Source organism: Pongo pygmaeus, chromosome 1 (assembly GCF_028885625.2).
Source record: "Pongo pygmaeus isolate AG05252 chromosome 1, NHGRI_mPonPyg2-v2.0_pri, whole genome shotgun sequence".
Lineage (NCBI taxonomy): Eukaryota > Metazoa > Chordata > Mammalia > Primates > Hominidae > Pongo > Pongo pygmaeus.
The window spans coordinates 115,728,214-115,749,021 of record NC_072373.2 but is presented as its reverse complement, the minus strand read 5'-3'; the positions used below and the strand labels follow the sequence as shown (position 1 = coordinate 115,749,021).

Genomic DNA, 20,808 nt, shown 5'->3' with positions numbered 1-20,808 from the left:
ACTTCCTGTCAACTCCTCCAGGTGTGTACCTGTCTATAAACCTTCACCTGCTGGGTCAGGGTGTCTTGCTTCAAACTAGTGACCAGGACCAGCTTCCCAGGCATGTGGCCTGTGCAGGTGCACAGAACCCTGCACTTAGAAGGGGCTGAGCTTAGTTTAATGTTCTGCTGTTGCTGTCTTGAAATTCTTAATTTTTGAAAAAGAGACTCCTTATTTCCATTTTGCACAGGGCCTGGGAATTACGTAGCTGGCCCTGACAGTTGATTTTTCATTGTCAATGGCTCTGTCTTGCGTTCATCTGCCCTTTCCCAACTCTGACCTTTTCTCAGGGGCAAAGTGATGTTTGCTCTAAAAGCATACATATCATGTAAAAGTATGTGTCTGTCTTTTAGGAAGACAATTTATTGCTTTTTATACCCTATTTAGAGAACTAATACAGGTAAATTATAGGAAATCTGAAAAGTACGAAGAAGAAAACAATTATCCATATACCCACCACACAATGATGTAGCTTTCTAGACTTTTAATACATACTTCTGTTTTGTTCTGGCTTTACATCATTGGAAATATCAGAAATAATGTTTCGGAAAATGCTTTTTAAAGATTACTAACATAGCATGAGAATTTCCCCCATATCATAATTTTTTCTTCAAAAGTTTTTTTGTTGTTAGCTACATATCATTCCACTACACAAAAATGCCATCATTAACTCAAATGATCCCTTCTTTTTGGGCCATTTATGTTTACTACAAATAACACTCTAAAGATAACACTTATATATGTTAAAAAACCAAAAAAAAGATGATTTATTTAGTTGTTTATTTATTTTATTATTTATTTTTGGGGGAATAAGCAGTGTTTGTTGGGCTCAGACCAGGAGTCCATGGGTCTTGAGGACCTCTGTGTATCTGTCAGTTTTCTCCACGTTCTTCGCCGCCTGTTTCTGTGGCCTTAAGAGCTGTTTTTCTTTCCCTCAGTAAATCCTGGCCTTTTCCTTCCTCTCCTCCTGCAGGTGGCTGTCACTGCCTGCTACTTCTAGCCAGCTTTGTGAGTCAGGCGCCCCAGGCAGGCAAACTTTCTTGTAGGCTTCAGACATACCACTTGGAGGGCCACAGGAACAACCTTCAGCTGCTTCTTGTCCCAGGGCCGTGGGATCCCAGCACACATCTTGAGAAGGTCCTGGGAGGCTTGGCCTCGCGCGGTCCAAACCAGGTAGATGGGGGCCCGGGAACGGTGGGGGTCCAGGAAGGGTTGGTGTTCATCCACCTGTGGAGGAAGGCCAGGTACTTCACCTTGTTTCTGTAGAAATTGCCAGAAATGGGCCAACATGGTGAAACCCTGTCTCTACTAAAAACACAAAAATTAGCTGGGCATGGTGGTGCGTGCCTGTAGTCTCAGCTACTCGGGAGGTTGAGGCAGGAGAATTGTGTGAAACCTGGGAGGTGGAGGTTGCAGTGAGCCGAGATCGCGCCACCGCACTCCAGCCTGGGTGACAGAGCGAAACTCCGTCTCAAAAAAAAAAAAAAAAAAAAAAAAAAGAAATTGCGAGAAATTCTGATGCCCTCACTGTGCACGACCCCCACCCTCCGGCCCAGCAGTGCCTGCTTAGCCACGATGGCACCCGCGTCCCCAGAGGTGGCCTCGGCCTCAAGCACCAGGACCTGCCCCCCACCCCTACGCCATCTTCGACAGCCGCTTGGGGAAACAAAACATTATTTTGGGGGGGTTGAATTCCTAGAAGTAAGACCTTAGACATACATTGCCAACTGCCGTCTGGAAAACCGTTCCAATTTACAGTGGCTACGGAAGGAAGGACGTGGGCGAAGGAGACATGGAGGAAAAGGATTTCTGCTTGGTGCTTTGGGCTCTGTGGGCAAAAGTCGACTTTCTCTTTCTTTCAGTACTGGTTGGGGTGCACTGCAGTGATTTAGAGCAGAACTCGCTCTTCCACAATCCAAAACTCTTTCCTGGAAGTGGTGTGTCCCTGGCGCTCTCCTGTCCCCACCAGCGCTGAGGCGGGTGGTCGGGGGAGCTCCCGGGAGCGGCTTCACATTCAGTCGTTGCAGGATCACAGCACTGATGCCCCTGCAAAGTTGCCACTGGGAACATTTTATTGTGCTGGGCTTGGTTTAATGTCGCCGTGCTCTTTCCAAAGTCTCCTGAGGGGAGAAGAATAGCATTCCAAGCGTGATAGTTTCTTGTGAGGGTCTCTAATGAGGAAAGAGAGCTGCAGAGGAGACCCTTGCTCCTGGGCAGCTGCTGCTGTCTCCCAGATTCATTCGGAATGTCCACGATCCCTGCGTTCACAGAATGAGTCTGCTAGTGGCTGTCATGATCATTTAGGCTTTTATTTAGGCTTTTGTGAGGGGGGATGTGACCAGTTGGTCTGTTTACTACGGAGGCCTTGGCCTGTCTCTGTGGGAGGAACTACCATACGCTGCCGGTGGGGCAGGAGCTCTTCAGATCGCTTTGAAACCCAAGTTGCAAAATCTCTGCATGTTTCTACTCTGGGTCTGTGGCCAGGGTGACTCCCAGAAACTGGCTTGTGCTAGTGGGGAGAGGAGAGGGGAGGAGTGTGTTGGGGGAGGCTGGGTTGAGAAGTGGCATTTACAGACCAGCTGTGCAGCAGACCCCAAGGCATCCTCAGCCCCTGCAAGGCTTCCTTTGACCCTGTGGGTCTGGGGCAGGGAAGGAGGAGGGCCAGAGGTTCTCTTTAAATTTAGCTGCCCCAGTTCTTCTTTGCTTTGGATGACCTTCTCTTGATGTGGTGAATTTCCCATCTGCTAGAGATACACAATTTCTGAGTTCCACCGTTTTCCTTGAACTTCTTTCTGCCTCTGCTCATGAGCCCTCCTCTTGCTACAGTACCACTCCCCTCCATCTTATGCAAGGCACTGCTAGGCTCCAGGGCTCGTGTGGGAGGTCTCGCACACACACAGGTTGGACCCACACCAGGCTAGAGCCACCAGGGACAAACCACTGGCCTTTTGACTCCTCCTCACATGTTCCCCTCCCACTTCCCCCACCCCAATCCCCATGGGAAGAACAAAAATCTCTGGTCTCTGCAACCCACTGTGAAGAATGTCATCTGAAGGGAAGCCACACTGCCAGCAAAGGAAGTGGCCTCCTGCCTTCCTCCGCCTATGGTTCTGCCCCAAGTCAACTTAGTAAACAAAAACTTCTTAGATTGGAGTCTGTGGATACAGTCTTATGTTCTGCTAGTTCTCCAAGTATTGCTGGAATTTCGACTTTTCAATTTTATGATAAGCTTTACAGAAACTCATACCATTTATAAAGACAAAACTTAAGTCTGTGTTTTTGCATATATGTTCCCTGGGATCCTATGAAAATTTTTCTCCTTTAAAAGGGACTGAATTTTAGACAAGTTTGAGAAATACTGCACAGTGCCTCCAATGATAACAACAGCCTCTGCTGAGCCCATAATCAATGGTAAACCCTGTGCAGCGGCTCCTTTCGCTCCTCCAGTAGCTAGGCATCCCCATTTTCCCAAAAAAGGAGAGCAAAGCTAAGAGACAAAATGGCTGGCCAGTGCTACACAGGCCAGGAGGCCAAGATGCAAATGCCAGTCTGATACCAAAGCCCATACTCTTAATTGTATAAGGCTTTCCCTGTGGGAGGCATTGTTCTAGGCAGTGCAGGGATAGAGTGGAATGTGGTTGTAAAAATTAACTCCAATATTCCTGGTCAGTTAGTTTTTAACCCATGAGAGGATATAACACATATATACATGTAACTAATAAAGATTGGACTGTGACTACTGCTAGAAACCAAGTGCTAGGAAGTGCTTAGGAACAGAGGAAAAGACAAGTTTTAGCTTAATGGATTGGGTTTGAAGAGGGTAGGATCACTCATTTTTAAACTAAGATTTGATTGAGCTTCTATTTTGTGCAAGGAATTGTGCTGAGCACTGTCCTGCCTTCAAAGAGCTCTACTAGGGCAGACAGATGAATGAATGGACAATGACATACGCACAGGATGGGGAACCTCCTGGCAGGGGATGTTCTCCTCTCCACCTCAGGGTGGTTAGGAAGCACTTGAGCAGTAGCAGAGAGGGAAGGTGTATTAGTTCATTCTCGCATTGCTATAAAGAAGTACCTAAGGCTGGGTATGTACAAAGAAAAGAGGTTTAATTGGCTCACAGTTCTGCAGGCTGTACAGGAAGCATGGCACTGGCATCTGCTCAGCTTCTGGTGAGGCCTCAGGAAGCTTTCAATCATGGCAGAAGGCAAAGGGGGAGCTGGCATCTTACATGGCAAGAATGGGAACAAGAGAGAGTGTGAAGTGGGGAGGTGCCGCATACTTTTAAACAACCAGATCTTGTGTGAACTCACTCCTCACCAAGCCATTCATGAGGGATCTGACCCCATGATCCAAACACCTCCTACCAGGCAGGCCCCACCTCCAACACTGGGAATTACATTTCAACATGAGATTTACCGGGGATACAGATCCAAACCATATCAGAAGGGAAAGGGGATATATGCTGAGTGCAGAGGAAACAGCTGGAACAAAAAGGGAGTGAGAGGCTGTGGGCTGCACAGGGAATTAGAATCAGTCCTACATTACCCAGGGCAGGGGGCGTTGCTTGGATAGTGGCTGTAGAAAAGTGAAGGAGATAGGCCTAAGTACAAATCAGAAAGTTTTGAAGCTTTAATGGGGAAATAGGCAGTTTCTGGCAACCTGTTGTAGGTGTTAAGAATAGGAATTATAAAAAGTTAACAGGCTGGGCAGACACCTCAGGAAGGCCAGATAGGAGGCTCTTGCAGTAATGCAGGTGAGAAATGGGGAGATCTTAGTTAAGGCTTCTTATTGCACTCACGGTAAAGGCCCAGAGCCATTCCAAGGACCTATCAGGCCCTGCGCAGGCTGACCCATTATCTCCAGCTAGTCTTCTGTGGCTCAGCCACACTGATCCTTAAACAAGCCAGCCATGTCGACCTCAGGGCCTTTGTGCCTCTCTCTGGAATGTCTCCTTTTCAGGGAAGCCTTCCTAGCCATTTTATTTAAAGTAGTCCCCTACCCTCAATTCCCTGTTCCATTTCCATGTTGTAGTTTTTCCATCTACCTCACTATAGCTTTTACTTCTTTATTTATGTTCTGTCTCCTTCCAGTAGAATGGAAGCCCCTTGAGGGCAGGTATGTGTCTGTCTTGCTCACTGCTGTCTCACCAGGTGCCTTCAGCCTGGCACATAGTAGGTACCTATAAATATTGGCTAAATGAGTGAATTATTGAATTTCATAGGTGAAAGAAAAAATCCACAAAGGCAAGGGTAGTAGCAGTGGGGTTAAGAACAGTGAAGAGGTAGGGAGAAATTTAGGAGGGATTGTGGATGACAGGACCTGGGATTGCTGAATGTGGGGGGAAGGGAGAGAGGAGTAAAGGGCTACTCTTAGGTGTCTGAGCTCCAGCATAGGGTCAGTGGGGGGCCATTTCAGCAGCTAGGAGACTGGTTTGAACTATGTTCGGCTGGGTGTGGTGTCTCTTGCATGTAATCCCAGCACTTTGGGAGGCTGAGGTAGAAGCTTTGTTTGAGCACAGGAGTTCAAAGCCACCCTGGGCAACATAGTGAGACTCCATCTCTAGTTAAAAAAAAAATAGCCAGGAATGGTGATATGCACCTGTAGTACCAGCTACTCAGGAGGCTGATGTGGGAGGATTGCTTGAGCTTAAGAGATTGGCACTGCAATGAACTATGATTGTACCACAGCACTCCAACCTAAGTGAGACCAGGATCAAAAAAAAAAGTGAGATCCCAAAAAACAAAAAAACAAACTATGTCTGGAGGATCCCTGGGAATTATCCGGAGCCACTTTGGAGAACCATCAAAGGGAAGAAGGGTGAGCTGAGGAACAAGGCTCCAGTCAGAGAAAATCAGTATTTATTTTGTTTTTGATTTTCTTGTTTTGGTTTGGTTTAATTTTTAAGTCACTGAGATCAGAAATTATAATAACTTATAGTTATTGTGTTCTTACAATGTTCTGGATATTAGGCTAAGCATTTAAAACTAGATCTTCTTGTTTCCTCTTTATGACAGTTCTATAAGGGAGACACTATTATCCTCTTTCTACAGCCCAGGAAACTGAGGCAGAAGAGAGATTAAGTGACTTTTCTAAGGTCACAGAATTAGTAAGTGAAGAGCAATGCAATTCCTGAATCCACAGGCTAAAGAGAGAAAATAGACAATGTGTGGTCTGGTGGAGAACAGAGTATCACCCTTATTACTGATGAAAGCAGTGTCACTCAGTTTTCACACTGCTATGAAGATACTGCTGAGAATGGGTAATTTATTAAAAAGGAGGTTTAATGGACTCACAGTTCTGCATGGCTGGGGAGGCTTCAGGAAACTTACAATCATGGCAGAAGGAGAAGGGGAAGCAAGGCACGTCTTACATGGCTGCTGGACAGAGACAGAGAGTGAAGGGGAAGTGCTACCTTTAAGACCATAAGATCTCGCAAGAACTCACTATCACAAGAACAGGATAGGGGAAACCACCCCTATAATCCAATCACCTCCCACCAGGTCCCTCCCTCAACACCTGGGGATTACAATTTGAGATGAGATTTGGGTGGGGACACAGAGCCAAACCATATCAACAGCTGTCACATCTAGAGCAAATTGAGGTTGTTAATGTCCATTCCAGAAACCAAGGTGAACAGGCTCTTGGGGTTGGTGCCTGTCTGGTTTCCAGCCAGGTGGACTCCAGCAGGAGCACCCTGCTCAAGTAGGCCTTTCCGACAGGTAATGTAATGTCACAGCAGAAAGAAGAGCTCCCCGCCCCCCAAGGTGTGCATGAGGGTGTGCTCCTGTTGAAAGTGTGGTGCTGGGTGGAGAGAGTTACCAAAGATGGAGAACAGTGGCTTGAAACCAATAAAAACCAACTGCTGGGAGAAACACTCACCAGTTTCTGAAGATCTTAAATAAAGGACCTAAACTAGGAGATGGCAGACAAAATCATCAAAAAGAAATGTGTCCACTGGGGACTGTGGGGAGCCCCTGCCCCATCTGAAGGGCAGCTGCTGCCCTGGGCCAGCCAGTTTTTGCCACCAAGGGATGTGGGCTCAAGGTTGCTTCATTTTCCAAATTTTTTTAAAAGCCAGAAATCTGGATTTTTGCGCAAAATCATCTGACTTTTAAACGTTGCCAAAACTCCCCAAACCCTATGTGGTCCAAACCAGTAACCTCACAGGGCCTCATCCAGCCTGCACGCCGTGGTTTGTGTCCACTGACAAGGAATCTTACCTCTTTGGGCCTTGAGAATCTGATGAAAATGTTCAGGCATTTTCTAGGAAAAAGAAATGCCTGAACAAACACATAATTTTGAGTATCATTTCTGGGTGTCTCTGTGCCCCTGGAATCATCCTTTTCTAAAGGCACACTTTGTAAAGGTAAGAGGGCTTCCGAGCAAACCTGAGGTCTGGGAAGGTACAAGCTGACAGGGGTATGTGGGTTTGTCCCATATCTGAATGAAACAGTGCTGTTTGTTGGAGTCAATATGTCCACATCTGTGTGCTTATGAGTCCCGCTTTGTTTGTACCCAACTTCCTTGGCAGTCTTGGTTAATTCCCTCTGTATCAATAAGATTGCACAGGGGAGCAGGAAAGGGGCCCAAGAGGCCTGGATACTGGTCTGGAGGGGGCAGAAGAGCAGGTATGAAGGCAGTGAGGGAGGCTGGATGTGGGGGGTGGGGGATGGGGGGACTTTAGAGCTAGACTTTGAAGGGTTGATAGAATTAAAAAGAAGAAATAAATTATTTTTTCTGATCTTGGGCAAGGAGGAAGGGCATGGATTTAAAGTTGGAGTGCCCTAAATGCCAAGATTGTCTGCATCTAGGACAGGTATTACATGCAAGAGGCTCGCCTTCCAGCCAAGCATGTGCCCTAGCTAAGCTCCTGCACTTTCACAGGAGGCTGACAGCCCATCTCCAACCCAGCATATTAAAGAATAAGGCTGCCCTTAATTGGTAATAGGGAGGAGCTGAACCCCATGTACTTGTCAGCATAACACTGAGCTCCCTGCAGCTCAAAATTTACCAAATGCTTAGTTGCAAGAAATAGCATTAATAGAGATAAAAGACATGCATTCTCACCATTCCTCTAGATTCCATTAGTCTTATTCACAGATAAGTCAGACCTTCAGAGACCTGAACATATGGTTTTGGCCTCTGGCTGGCTAGCTCTATTGAACAAGGCTGAGCAGTGATGCCACTGGCCTCCCTCTTTATGTACTTATCATTAAGAGAATTAAAGATGAGGTTCAGTGTGTCAGGCAAATTTCCACTTTTTGAATACTTGCGTGGCAACTTCCCAGATAGCCCCCAGCAATCCTTGCCTGTTAGTAAGTCATGCCTTTGTGTAGTCACCTCCCATATAGAATAGGGCTGACCTGTGGAGCTATAAGATATACCAGACATGATGGAATGTGACTTCTCAATCTAGGTCATGAAAGGAATTGTGGCTTCCACCGTGTCCTTTCCTATACTGCCCACTCAGGAGGAAGTCAGCTGCCATGTTGTGAAGACACTCAAGCATCACAATGGAGAGGTCCGTGTGGGGAAGAACTGAGGCCACCTGCTAACAGCCAGCAATAACTTGCCAGCTGTGTGAGTGAGCCATCTTAGAAGTACATCCTCCAGCTCCAACTGTTGTCAGCTTTTTTTGGGATGTCACTTTCATATCTCTAAATAATAAGCTTATATTGCTACTTTTTTCTGTTTTAGACATTGTCTGTTTATCTTCCACTTTTCCATTTTTGTAGTGAGAAACACAAATTACCACAAAACTTAGTAGGTTAAAACAATAAACACTTATTATCTCTCACAGTCACTTTCTTCATCTCCTCTCAATATATTATAGTGTAAATCTGATCAACATATCTATTGATATACAGTCACATGCCACATAACAATGTTTTGGTCAGTGATGAACCACACAGACCACAGTGGTCCCATAAGATTGTAATGAAGCTGAAAAATTCCTATTGCCTGATGAGGTCAGAGTACAATGCATTACTCACGTGTTTGTGGTGATGTGGTGTAAACAAACCTACTGCACTGCCAGTCATGTAAAAGTCTAGCACATACAATTACGTACAGTATGTAATACTTGATACTTATGGTAAATAACTGTGTTACTGGCTTATGTATTTACTATGCTTTTAATCATTGTTTTAGAGTATACTCCTTCTACCTATTAAAAAAAAGTTAACAGTAAAACAGCTTCACTTCAGACAGGTCCTTCAGGAGGTATTCCAGAAGAAGGCTTTGGTATTATAGGAGATGATAGCTCTGTGTGTGCTATTCCTCCTAAAGACCTTCCAGCGGGAGAAGACTTGCAGGAGGAAGACAGTGATATTGATGATCCTGACCCTGTGTAGACCTAGGCTAATGTGTTTGTGTCTAATTTTTTTTTTTAAAGTTTACAAAGTAAAAATATTTAGAATTTTTTTAAGTAGAAGAAAGCTTATAGAATAAGAATATAAAGGAAATATTTTGTACAGCTGTGCAATATGTTTGTTTTAAGCTGTTATTTCAAAAGAGTCAACAAGTTGAAAAAGCTTAAAAAGTGTATAAAGTAAAAACTTACAGTAAGCTAAGGGTAATTTATTATTGAAGAAAGAAAATTTTAAAATAAATTTGGCATAGCCTAAGTGTACAGTGTTTCTAATCCTTGTAGGGTATAGTAATGTCCTAGGTCTCCACATACTCTCACTGCTCACACACTGACCCAGAGCAACTTCCAGTCCTGCAAGCTCCAGTCATGGTAAGGGCCCTATGCAGGTGTACAGTTTTTATCTTTTATACCATACCTTCACTTTACAGTTTCTACATTTAGATATGTTTAGATCCCCGAATACCATAGCATTACAATTGCCTGCAGCACTCGGTATGACAACATGCAGTACAGGTTTGTAGCCTAGGTATGTGGTAGGCTGTACCATCTAGGTTTCTGTAAGTACACTCTGTGATGTGTGCACAATGACGTAATCCCTTTTTATCTTTATGACCCCCTTGTCAACCCTCGAATCCCCTTTTGAATGAGGAGGAGCATAAGTACCTGAGTTTTAGACAAGGTAGTCAAAAGCTGGCATATCAAGGAATTGAACACAAGGCAAAACTCTTGAGAAGGAGCCAAGAATCAGAAGTCAGCAATGAAAGAAAAATCCCACAAACCAAAGGAGCAAGGGTGAATTAAAAATGTAGAGGTGGATCCAGAGCTGGAACCAGGGGAAAGTTAGAACAGATTTAGACTCTAGGGAAGCCAGCACTTTCCCCCATAAGCTGGCGGGGCTTCTCAGCTTGCTTCGTGGTTCAGCGGAGGCATTGGGTTCTGAGGGGTGTTGAAGCCACTCATGTCCCACCATAGGCTGGACTCCTTTTTCCTCTCCCCACCCCTGCCGGCTCTGGGCATCGCTTCCTGCTTCTTAGGGCACCTCACTGCTCTTGTCATTAATGGAGATAGTTAGGGAGAGAGGAAATGAGGTAAAGAATGAAGTGAAATTAGCTTTACAGTAATCTCATTAACAGATGTCAGTCTCATTTTATAGGGAGCATAGAGTTATGTATGGAATATTATTCTAAGAAAGCTGGAAAATTCATTGCACCCAGGGAAGGAGGTGTCCCTTCTTCAGTCCACGTGAATTCCTTCAGCTGTGCCCTTCCCTCCATCCTCATATCTCTCCTTTGCTAGGACCTCCTTCCAACAAATTTCCCTTCTCTTCTACATCTTCAATCTCTTCCTCTCTCCTAAATCCTTTCCTCCATATCTACTCAAGTTGTTCTCATCCTTTAACAATTTCTTCCTTGATTTCTCTAGTTCTGTCTTCCTTCCTTCTACAGACAGCTCTCCTGAAAGTTCTCTGCACCTGCAGCTTCTCCTTTCTCTGTTTCTCACTCCACGGTGGTGTGGGTACACTCCCTGCTGTTACCAGTAGCCTTTTGGTTGTTCTACTCAATTCAGTCTTAATGTTACTTATTTGCACTATCTGTTGACCCCTGCTTCCTCCTTCTTGAAATGGTTCTTCTCTTTGATTTCCATGATTCACTTCTTGTTTTTTGAGACAGTGTCTCACTCTGTCACTCATACTGGAGTGCAGTGGTATGATCTTGGCTTACTGCTGCCTTGAACCCTTGGGCTCAAGTGAGCCTCCTGAGTAGATGGGACTGCAGGTGTGCGCCACCACACCTGGCTAATTAAAAAAAAAAAAATATATATATATATATATATATACACACACACACATACATATTGCAGAGATAGAATCTTGTTATGGTTCCTAGGCTGGTATCAAACTCCTGGCCTCAAGCAATCCTTCTGCCTTGGCCTCCCACAGCCCTGGGATTACAGGTATGAGCCACCACACTGGTCTCACTTATTCTTGATTTCATCTCTCTGGTCTTTTCTTTCCTTTTTTCTGCAAGTTACAATTCCTTTGCCCGTCCCTTAAATGCATGGTTCATTCTTGACCCCCTTCTCTTTTCATCCTCTAAATGCTTCCAGATGTATCATCTCTTCCTGTGGCTTTGTATGGCAGTGCTGCCAAATATAGATATTTCTGACCAGAGCCCTCTACTGAGTTGTGTTTGTGTGCACAACCACCTTCTGCACCTCTGACCCTTTACCCAAGGCTGTCCCTCCTCCTGGGTATCATTTTCTGTAGAATGGCATGGTCAGCTACTTTGATTTCTGAATCAGGAACCTTGACATTATCTCTAACCCTCTCTTACCCCTTCTCTACTCCATGTCCAGTCAGACACCAGTCAACATAACCCTGGACTCTACTTCTTACCTTCTCACAGCCTCAGTCTCTTCTCTCAATCCCCACAGCCACTGCCTTAGTTCAGGACTCCAGTGTTCATGCAACCTCCTGAATGGCCTCCCCCACACCAACATTCTCTCCATTAACCCATCTCCACATTGTGGCCATGGTGGCTATTAAAGACACATATCTGGGTGTGATGTTCTCCTGGGTAAAAACCACATTGGCTCCCGTGCATTTAGGGAATCTCTGAAGTCCCTGTCTTGGTCTTGAAGGCCTTTCAGAGTGGGCTGCATCTCTGGCCTCAGCCTCCCCAGGTCCCTGCTGTGGGACAGTCCATGCTAGCCTGTACTGAGCTGCTTGCTGCTTTATGTGTCAGTGCTGTTGAACTTGCTGTTTCCTATACCTAAAATACATCCCTACCTTCTTCACCAGATTGACCCATACACATACTTCAGCACAGCTCAAGCATCCTTCTTCCAGCCTTCGCTGACACAGCCTCCTCCCTCTCCCCCAGGCTGGGTGAGGGACCTTTCCTCTGGATTCCTTTGTCCTTACCTCTGTCAGACACTATCATACCATACTGTGATCATTTGTTTTCTTGTCTGTAAACAAAGGCAGGACTTTTTTGGGGGGGAAGCTTATAATACTGGTACTCTGCACAGTTCGGCCTGTTGTAGATGTTCAACCAATGTTTATTTATTTATATTTTTAGAGATAGGGACTCCCTCTGTCACTCAGGCTGGGATGCAGTGGTGCGATCATGGCTCACTGCAACCTCAAACTCCTGAGCTCAAGCGATCTTCCTGCTCCAGCCTCCCAGGCAGCTGGGATCACAGGTGCAAGCTGCCATGTCTGGCTAATTCTTTCACTTTTTGTAGAGAGGGGTCTCTCTATGTTGCCCAGGTTGGTATCAAACTTCTGGGCTCAAGCAATCCTCCTGCCTTGGCCTCCCAAAGTGCTAGGATTACAGGCATGAGTCACTGCGTCAGGACCCAACCAACTTTTGTTGAATAAATGAATCAAAGAGTGACTAGACTGCAGAAGAAAGTGTTGTCAATTCCCTTACTTCACAAAGCTGATGCTTAATAATAACAAACATTTTTCTTGGATCTCAGGTACAGAGGATTATTCCGCCCTTCATCTCATCTCACAGTGTCATCATTGGTCCATGCAAGAACTCTGCCATTCATTCATTCATTCATTTATTCATTCATTCCTTTTATCCCCATCCCCTATATCCCATCACTGTTTTAATTTGTTTAATATTGAATCTTGAAAAGCACATATCATTGTTTTGTGGCTGCGGATTTTTAATTTATGTGAATAAGGTTGTGATATAGCTCATTATGTTTCTTGTCTTCTATTCAGGACCATGGTTTTAAGATTCAGCCACATTGCTATGTGTACTTCTGGCTTATTGCTCTTAACTGTTTCATTGTTCTCCTAAAGCTAAACATTTAAACAGCATTTTAGTCCTCATGATTTTTTTTGTTTTATTGTTTTGGTTTTTATTTATTTTTATTTATTTATTTATTTATTTATTTATTTATTTATTTATTTATTTTTGAAACGGAGTCTCGCTCTGTTGCCTAGGCTGGAGTACAGTGGCGTTGATCTCGGCTCACTGCAAGCTCCACCTTCCGGGTTCACGCCATTCTCCTGCCTCAGCCTCCCGAGTAGCTGAGACTACAGGCGCCCACCATGGCGCCCAGCTAATTTTTTGTGTTTTTAGTACAGATGGGGTTTCACCGCGGTCTCGATCTCCTGAACTCGTGATCCGCCCGCCTTGGCCTCCCAAAGTGCTGGGATTACAGGCGTGAGCCACCGCGCCTGGCCCTGTTTTGGTTTTTAAATTTGATGTTCACATCAGCAATGTGAGGAAGTCAGGGCAAGTATTAGTATCTCCATTTTACTGCAGAGGAAGCTGAAGCTCAGAGAGAGTGAGTGATTTGCCCTGAGTTATACAGCAATTTTGTGGCAGAATCTTCATGTGGGTCCTATCTTCTAACACCACATTCAGGGCATGCTCAGGGATCACACTCTCTTCTCATGTGGGTGTGGCCAGACCTGGACCCAAGGAGGAGGAGACAGGAGCCTGCCCTCATGGTCAGGGGCAGGAGTGTCTCAGGGCAAACCTCGTGAGATATCTCCCCCCTACCAGCGTTCCTGCCTCCTGAAAGCACGTTAAAATGAGTGTCTGGGAAGTTGGGAATGGAGGTGGGGTGGAGGACTATGCAAAAGGCAATAGCTTAGGGGGTGGTGGGGTTCACATGAGCCAGGGTTGTGGGGTGATTGCTAATTGTGTATAATAGATACTTGCCTCCCCTTCTTCAGCCATTGTGAGTCACCCATGGGCAAATGGCCTCCATTCCCACAAGGAATCCCAGTTCCCCAGAATTTACCCCATCTGCCCACCATCATCATGGTTGTTCTGTCTCAGGGGCAGGTGTGTTCTCTGCAAGTTGTGATACATGACATCTGTGCTTGTTTTTCTAAATAATGAAAATTATAAGGCTGTGAGTGAACTCCTAGAAGGAACAAGGTGAACCCTCTATGAATCCTTCTCATGAGAGTTTTTAGAAGCTCAGGCCACTCATTGCCTTTTATCCCTGCCCTCTTTCCATTACTGAAAAAAAACATAATTATAATCATATAATCAAACTAAGATTCATGATTAATTATAAACACATTGTTTACAAAGTACTTATTATCTCATTTAATACTCTTTTAACACATGTTGGTACCATGATCCCCTTTTAGTGAGGAAATTGAGGCTCAGAGAGGGTAAATAACTTTCCCAAGGTAACACAGCAAAAAAGTGTCACAACTGAGACTCAGATCTAGATCTCCTGATCACAGGTGCTATGCCTTATCCACTACACCCTATCAAGGGCAGATGTCCAGTTTCTCTGTAGGAGAATTCAGGTTGGTGTCCAAGACACAGCATGAAGATGATCCCATAAAAAGAAATTGCTCGTATTTATCCAGTGAGTAACCTACCTGGGTATGCTATCATTCATCATTTAGCAACTGTGCCTGGAGCCCCTGCTGGGTGTGCAACCAGCTCTGTGTAAGTAAGAAAATCCATGTCTCCTTCTGTCTTCAGAGTAACAAAGCCATTTCCCAGTGAATCATAGATGACTAATTAAAATGCACACTCCCCCCGGCTCTCTGGTTAATTATTTCCTAAACCAGGCAGGGGTCGGGGTGGGGATGAAGTTGTTGCAGGATGGAAAGAAAGCAGAGGAGAACAAAAAGGAGGTCAAAAGGAATGGAAGGGGGAGAACAAAAAGCAAAGAAAGGAAGGCAGGATGTCAGGAAGGAAGGGAGAGAGGAAAAGAGGAAGGGAGGAACATGTACCTATTTGCCTCAAGGAAAACAGGCAAATTTTCTAAGTCTCTAGCAAGTTTACATTTTCTAGTATTTTACTATATATGCTATTTCAGGTATGTGATCTTGTTGAGCCACAAAAAGATATTTTGTCTTAAGTAAGGTATTTTTATACAACTTTATAAGTGAGGAAGCAGATTGTGGGAGGTTAGGGATTACTTAATCTTGGAGATAATCTAGAAGAACTGAAAAGACTAAAGTTTTGATGCCCAACAGATTTGGATTCAAATCTAGACTATCTGTGATTTATCGATGTGACCTTAGTCAAGTTACTTAGCATCTTGGAGCTTTGGTTTCCTCTTCTGTAAAATGAGGATTGTGACAGCTCCAATCCCTTAGGGTTATTTTGAGGATTAAATGGGATATTGCCTGGCTGTACTAGTCTGTTCTCACACTGCTATAAAGAAATACCTGATACTGGGTAATTTATAAAGAGGTTTAATTGGCTTATGGTTCTGCAGGCTGTACAGGAAGCATGGCTGGGAAGGCCTCAGGAAACTTTCAATCATGGCAGAAGGCAAAAGGGAAGGAGGCACGCTTTACATGGCCGGAAGAGAAGGAAGACAGAGAGGGGAGGTGCTACACACTTTTAAACAATCAGATCTCATGATAACTCACTCACTATCACAAGAACTAGCAGAGGTGAGAGTCTTTATCAAAGGCGAAACCTGCCTCCATGATCCAATCACTTCCCATCAGGCCCCACCTCTAACATTGGAGATTACAATTTGACATGAGATTTGGGCAGGGACATACATCCAAACCATATCAATGGCCTACACAAAGACCTTAATAAATGCTAGCTATCTGGGTTTCTATATGATTGTTCTCATTACCACCACTACTATTCCTAAAGCATCTGACAGTGCTAGTACTTATAATAGTATATATTCAATAAATATTAGTTTCCCCTACACAGTCCCACATCCCTACTTCCCTAAGGTAACATAGCTAGTAATGTTGCAGGCAGGCTGGCCATGGCATTTGACGTTAGTTCCAGTACTCCTCCACAGTATCTTACTGCCCCCCTCTCTGTGTAGCACCTTAAAAATACAACTAGACCATATTGTATACCTCCATGACTCTAAAATTCAAAATGATATTCAGGGTTGGGTGTCGTGGCTCGTGCCTGTAATCTCAGCGCTCTGGGAGGCTGAGGTGCAGAGGATCGCTTGCGATCAGGAGTTTGAGGCCAGCTTGGGAAATAAGGCAGAGACTCCATCTCTACTAAAAATACAAACAAAATGGTCTGGTGTGGTTGTTCGTGCCTGTGGTGCCAGCTACTCAGGAGGCTGAGGTAGGAAGATTGATGCTTCAGCCTGGCGGGGCAGAGGCTGCAGTGAGCAGAGATGATGCTGCTGCACTCCAGCCTGGGTGACAGAGCGAGACCCTATCTCAAAAAGAAAAAAAAAAAGATATTCAGATATCTTAAGGTTAATTGTTCAGAATATCCTATTATCTCTACTGCTTGGGAAAGGACTTGTGTGCCCTCTGTATTGTATCCTAATATTCCAGGATGTGAGGTGTCCTCTAATTGTTTTTAAGTTTGAATATACAATCAATTCTGTACACACAACAAATTAAGAAGCTCAAAATAATGGGCAGAGTTTAATGTTGAAATTAATCTTAAAGCAAAGTTAATCAACACATAATCATCTTTGTGCTTCATAGTGATTAGGTGCAAATGAAAGCTATTTGTGTAAATGAAAATAATTGGAAATATTTTGTGCAATCAAACCAAGCACTTGCAGAGACTTCTAGGGGAGAGAAGTGATCCTGAATGTAGGTGTGTAATACAATTACAGCTATCAATGTGTCTAAATTGCTGGAGGAAGGGACTGGCCACTGAGTCCCTAAGATGTTTGCTAAAATCCCCGGCAGTTGTAAATGTTCATTAATTGCTAGCTCCTCTTCCATGTCCACTTCCTCTTCTTCTTTCCTTCCCTTTTCCCATTATTATTATTATTATTATTACATTAATATCTTAGCCTTAACTAAAATGGCCCCAGGACCACTGACTCAGTTCCCAAGGTTGAGAGTGAATATGCATTAGGAGTTTGGATACACCTGTTCAGGCATCTGGGAAGAAGAAAATAACAACTCTGGAAAAATGATTTTAGTATTTGTTAGAAAGTTCTAGTAACAAATGATACTTTCTCAGATAAGAAAAGCTATGAATAAAGGGCCAGATTATAGTCATTTTTAACAACCTGAGGTCACAGGAGTTAAGGGAACAGAGCAGCAAGAGTGGCAGAATGAAAAGGTGGCCATATGTATCATGGGGCCATATTATGGGGTAATGACATGGATTAGATATGCCTAGCCCTCAGTAATCCCTTTGAGAATCCTCCCTGCCTCACGCTATCTGCTCATTAGAGAGAAGCAGAGAAAGCCCGTCTATGGAGAGAGAAGAGTGGAAGAGAGACGCAGAGGGAAGCAGAGGTGAGAGTCTTTGTGAACCCAGAGTGAGAGAAAAACAAGAAATGGTTGATTTGGTTTCTGTAGGTTTTCCAGCTCCTGGTTTAACTCTCTCCTGACATACCTTCTCCCTGATCTTGGGTTCTGTAAGATACTCGTATATCCATATCATTCATTCTCCTATTTTGTTTAAGCTAGCTCAAATAGATTTCTGTTATTCACAACCAAAGAATCTTTTTTTTTTTTTTGAGATAGGGTCTTGCTCTGTCACCCAGGATGGAGTGCAGTGGTGCAATAATGGCTCACTGCAGCTTTGAGTTCCTGGGGCTCAGGTGATTCTCCCACCTCAGCCTCCCAAGTATCTGGGACTACCAGCACATGCCACCACATCCGGCTATTTTTTTTGTATTTTTTGTAGAGATGGAGTCTTACTATGTTGCCCAGGCTGCTCTTGAATGCCTGGACTCAAGCAATCCGTTTACCTTGGCCTCTCAAAGGGCTGGGATTACAGGCGTGAGCTGCTGCACCTGGCCTAACCAAAAGAATCTTAACCAAAACACAATGCTTAATCAGACTGCTTTCTCAACACCTTTGATTAAAAGAGGAAGAATTTGGATAGTTTTGTTGGAAGGTAACTTTGCTCAAAATATACTGCTGCTTCCTTCTTACAGGCAAATACCATAAATAAGTTTACTTAATTCTTTTTAAGTCATTTTCCTCCTTCTCCTTTCTGGTTTGGAGTAATTACACTGAATGGAAATAGGTGACTGTGGTGACAGCAGGGCAGGGCCAGGATACAAACTGCTACACTGCCGACTTTATGTCCTGTGTGATGTTGTTTTCTCAGAATAGCAGCAACTGAGTCCAGGGCTTGCCATCTAAGGCTCAATCTTCCCTCAGCTATCTCTGCTTCTGCAGACTTTCCAAGGGCTTCAGGAACCCTACTGCTGCAGTTCTTACTGTGGGACCTGGAGAGACTCCATTTCCCACCACCCCTGCCTTGGATTTTGAGTTGAGAACCACTCTTAGAGCCTAAAAGTTAATGGGTTATATGGTTTGTCTCTGTGTCCACATCCAAATCTCATCTTGAATTGTACTCCCATAATTCCCATGTGTTGTGGGAGGGACACAGTGGGAGATAATTTGAATCATGGGGGCAGTTTCCCCCACACTGTTCTTATGGTAGTGAATAAGCCTCATGAGATCTGATGGTTTTATCAGGGATTTCTGCTTTTGCATCTTCCTCATTTTTTCTTGCCACCACCATGTAAGAAGTGCCTTTCACCCCCCACCATGATTCTGAGGCCTCGTAAGCCAAGTGGAACTGTAAGTCCAACTAAACCTCTTTTTCTTCCTAGTCTTTGGTATGTCTTTATCAGCAGCATGAAAACAGACTAATACAGTAAATTGGTACCAGTAGAGTGGAGTGTTGTTGAGAAGATACCCAAAAATATGGAAGTGACTTTGGAACTGGGTATCAGGCAGAGGTTAGAACAATTTGGAAGGCTCAGAAGAAGACAGAAAATGTGGGAAAATTTGGAACCTCCTAGAGACCTGTTGAATGGCTTTGACAAAAATGCTGATAGTGATATGAGCAATAAGGTCCAGGCTGAGTTGGTCTCAGGTGGAGATGAGGAACTTATTGGGAACTGAAGCAAAGGTGACTCTTGTTATGTTTTAGCAAAGCAACTGGCAGCATTTTGCCCCTGCCCTAGATATTTGTGGAACTTTGAACTCAAGAGAGATGATTTAGGGTGTCTGGTAGAAGAAATTTCTAAGCAGCAAAGCATTCAAGATGTGACATGGGTGCTGTTAGAAGGATTCTGTTTTAAAAGGGAAACAAAGCATAAAAGTTCGGAAAATTTGCAGCCTGATGATGCAATAGAAAAGATAAACCCAGTTTTTGAGGAGAAATTCAAGATGGTGGCAGAAATTTGCATAAGTAACAAGGAGCTGAATGTTAATCCTGAAGACAATGGGGAAAATGTCTCTAGGGCATGTCATAGGTCTTCATGGCAGCCTCTCCCATCACAGACCTAGAAGCCTAGGAGGGAAAAATGGTTTCATGGGCTGGGCCCAGGGTCCCCATGCTGTATGCAGCCTAGGGACTTGGTGCCCTGCATCCCAGCTGCCCTAGCCCTTGCTAAAAAGGGCCAAGGTATAGCTCAGCCCAGTGTTTCAAAGGGTGCAAGCCCCAGACCTTGGCAGCTTCCATGTGGTGGTGAGCCTGTGGATGCACAGAAGTCAAGAATTGAGGATTTGGAACATCCAGCTAGATTTCAGAAGATGTAAGGAAATGCCTGGATGCCCAGGCAAAAGTTTGCTGCAGGGCAGGGCCCTCATGGAGAACCTCTGCTAGGGCAGCGCAGAAGGGAAATGTGGGGTCAGAGACCCCACACGGAGTCCCTATGAGGGCACCGCCTAGTGGAGCTGTGAGAGGAGGGCCACTGTCCTCCAGACCTCAGAATCCACTGACAGCTTGCACTGTGCACCTGGAACAGCTGCAGGTACTCAACGCCAGCCTGAGAAAGCAGCCAGGAGTTGGGGGCTATACCCTGCAAGGCCACAGGGGTGGAGCTGCCCAAGACTATGGGAACCTACCCCTTGCATCAGCGTGGCCTGGATGTGAGACATAGAATCAAAGGAGATCATTTTGCAGCTTTGAAATTTGACTGCCCTACTGGATTTCGGACTTCCATGGGCCCTGTAACCCCTTTGTTTTGGCCAATTTCTCCCATTTGGAATGGGTGTATTTACTCAATACCTGTACCCCCATTGTATCTAGGAAGTAACTAGCTTGCTTTTGATTTTACGGGTTCATAGGTGGAAGAGACTTGCCTTATCTCAGGTGAGACTTTGGACTGTGGACTTTTGGGTTAATGTTGAAATGAGTTAAGACTTTGGGGGACTGTTGGAAGGCATGATTGGCTTTGAAATGTGAGGACATGAGATTTGGAGGGGTCAGGGGCGGAATGATATGGTTAGGCTGTGTCCCCACCCAGATCTCATCTTGAGTTGTACTCCCATAATTCCCACATGTTGCGGGCGGGAGCCAGTGGGAGATAATTCGAATCATGAGGGCAGTTTCCCCCATACTGTTCTTGTGGTAGTGAATAAGTGTCATGAGATCTGATGGGTTTATCAGGGGTTTCCACTTTTGCATCTTCCTCATTTTCCCTTGCTGCTGCCATGTTAGAAGTGCCTTTGACCTCCCACCATG

General features: G+C 44.6%; 1 pseudogene; it reads right to left on the bottom strand.

Moving 5' to 3' along the window:
* Positions 1 to 868: 868 nt before the first annotated feature.
* LOC129041412 (large ribosomal subunit protein uL13-like) overlaps positions 869 to 20,808 on the bottom strand; it is a 90,675-nt pseudogene continuing 70,735 nt past the window's right edge.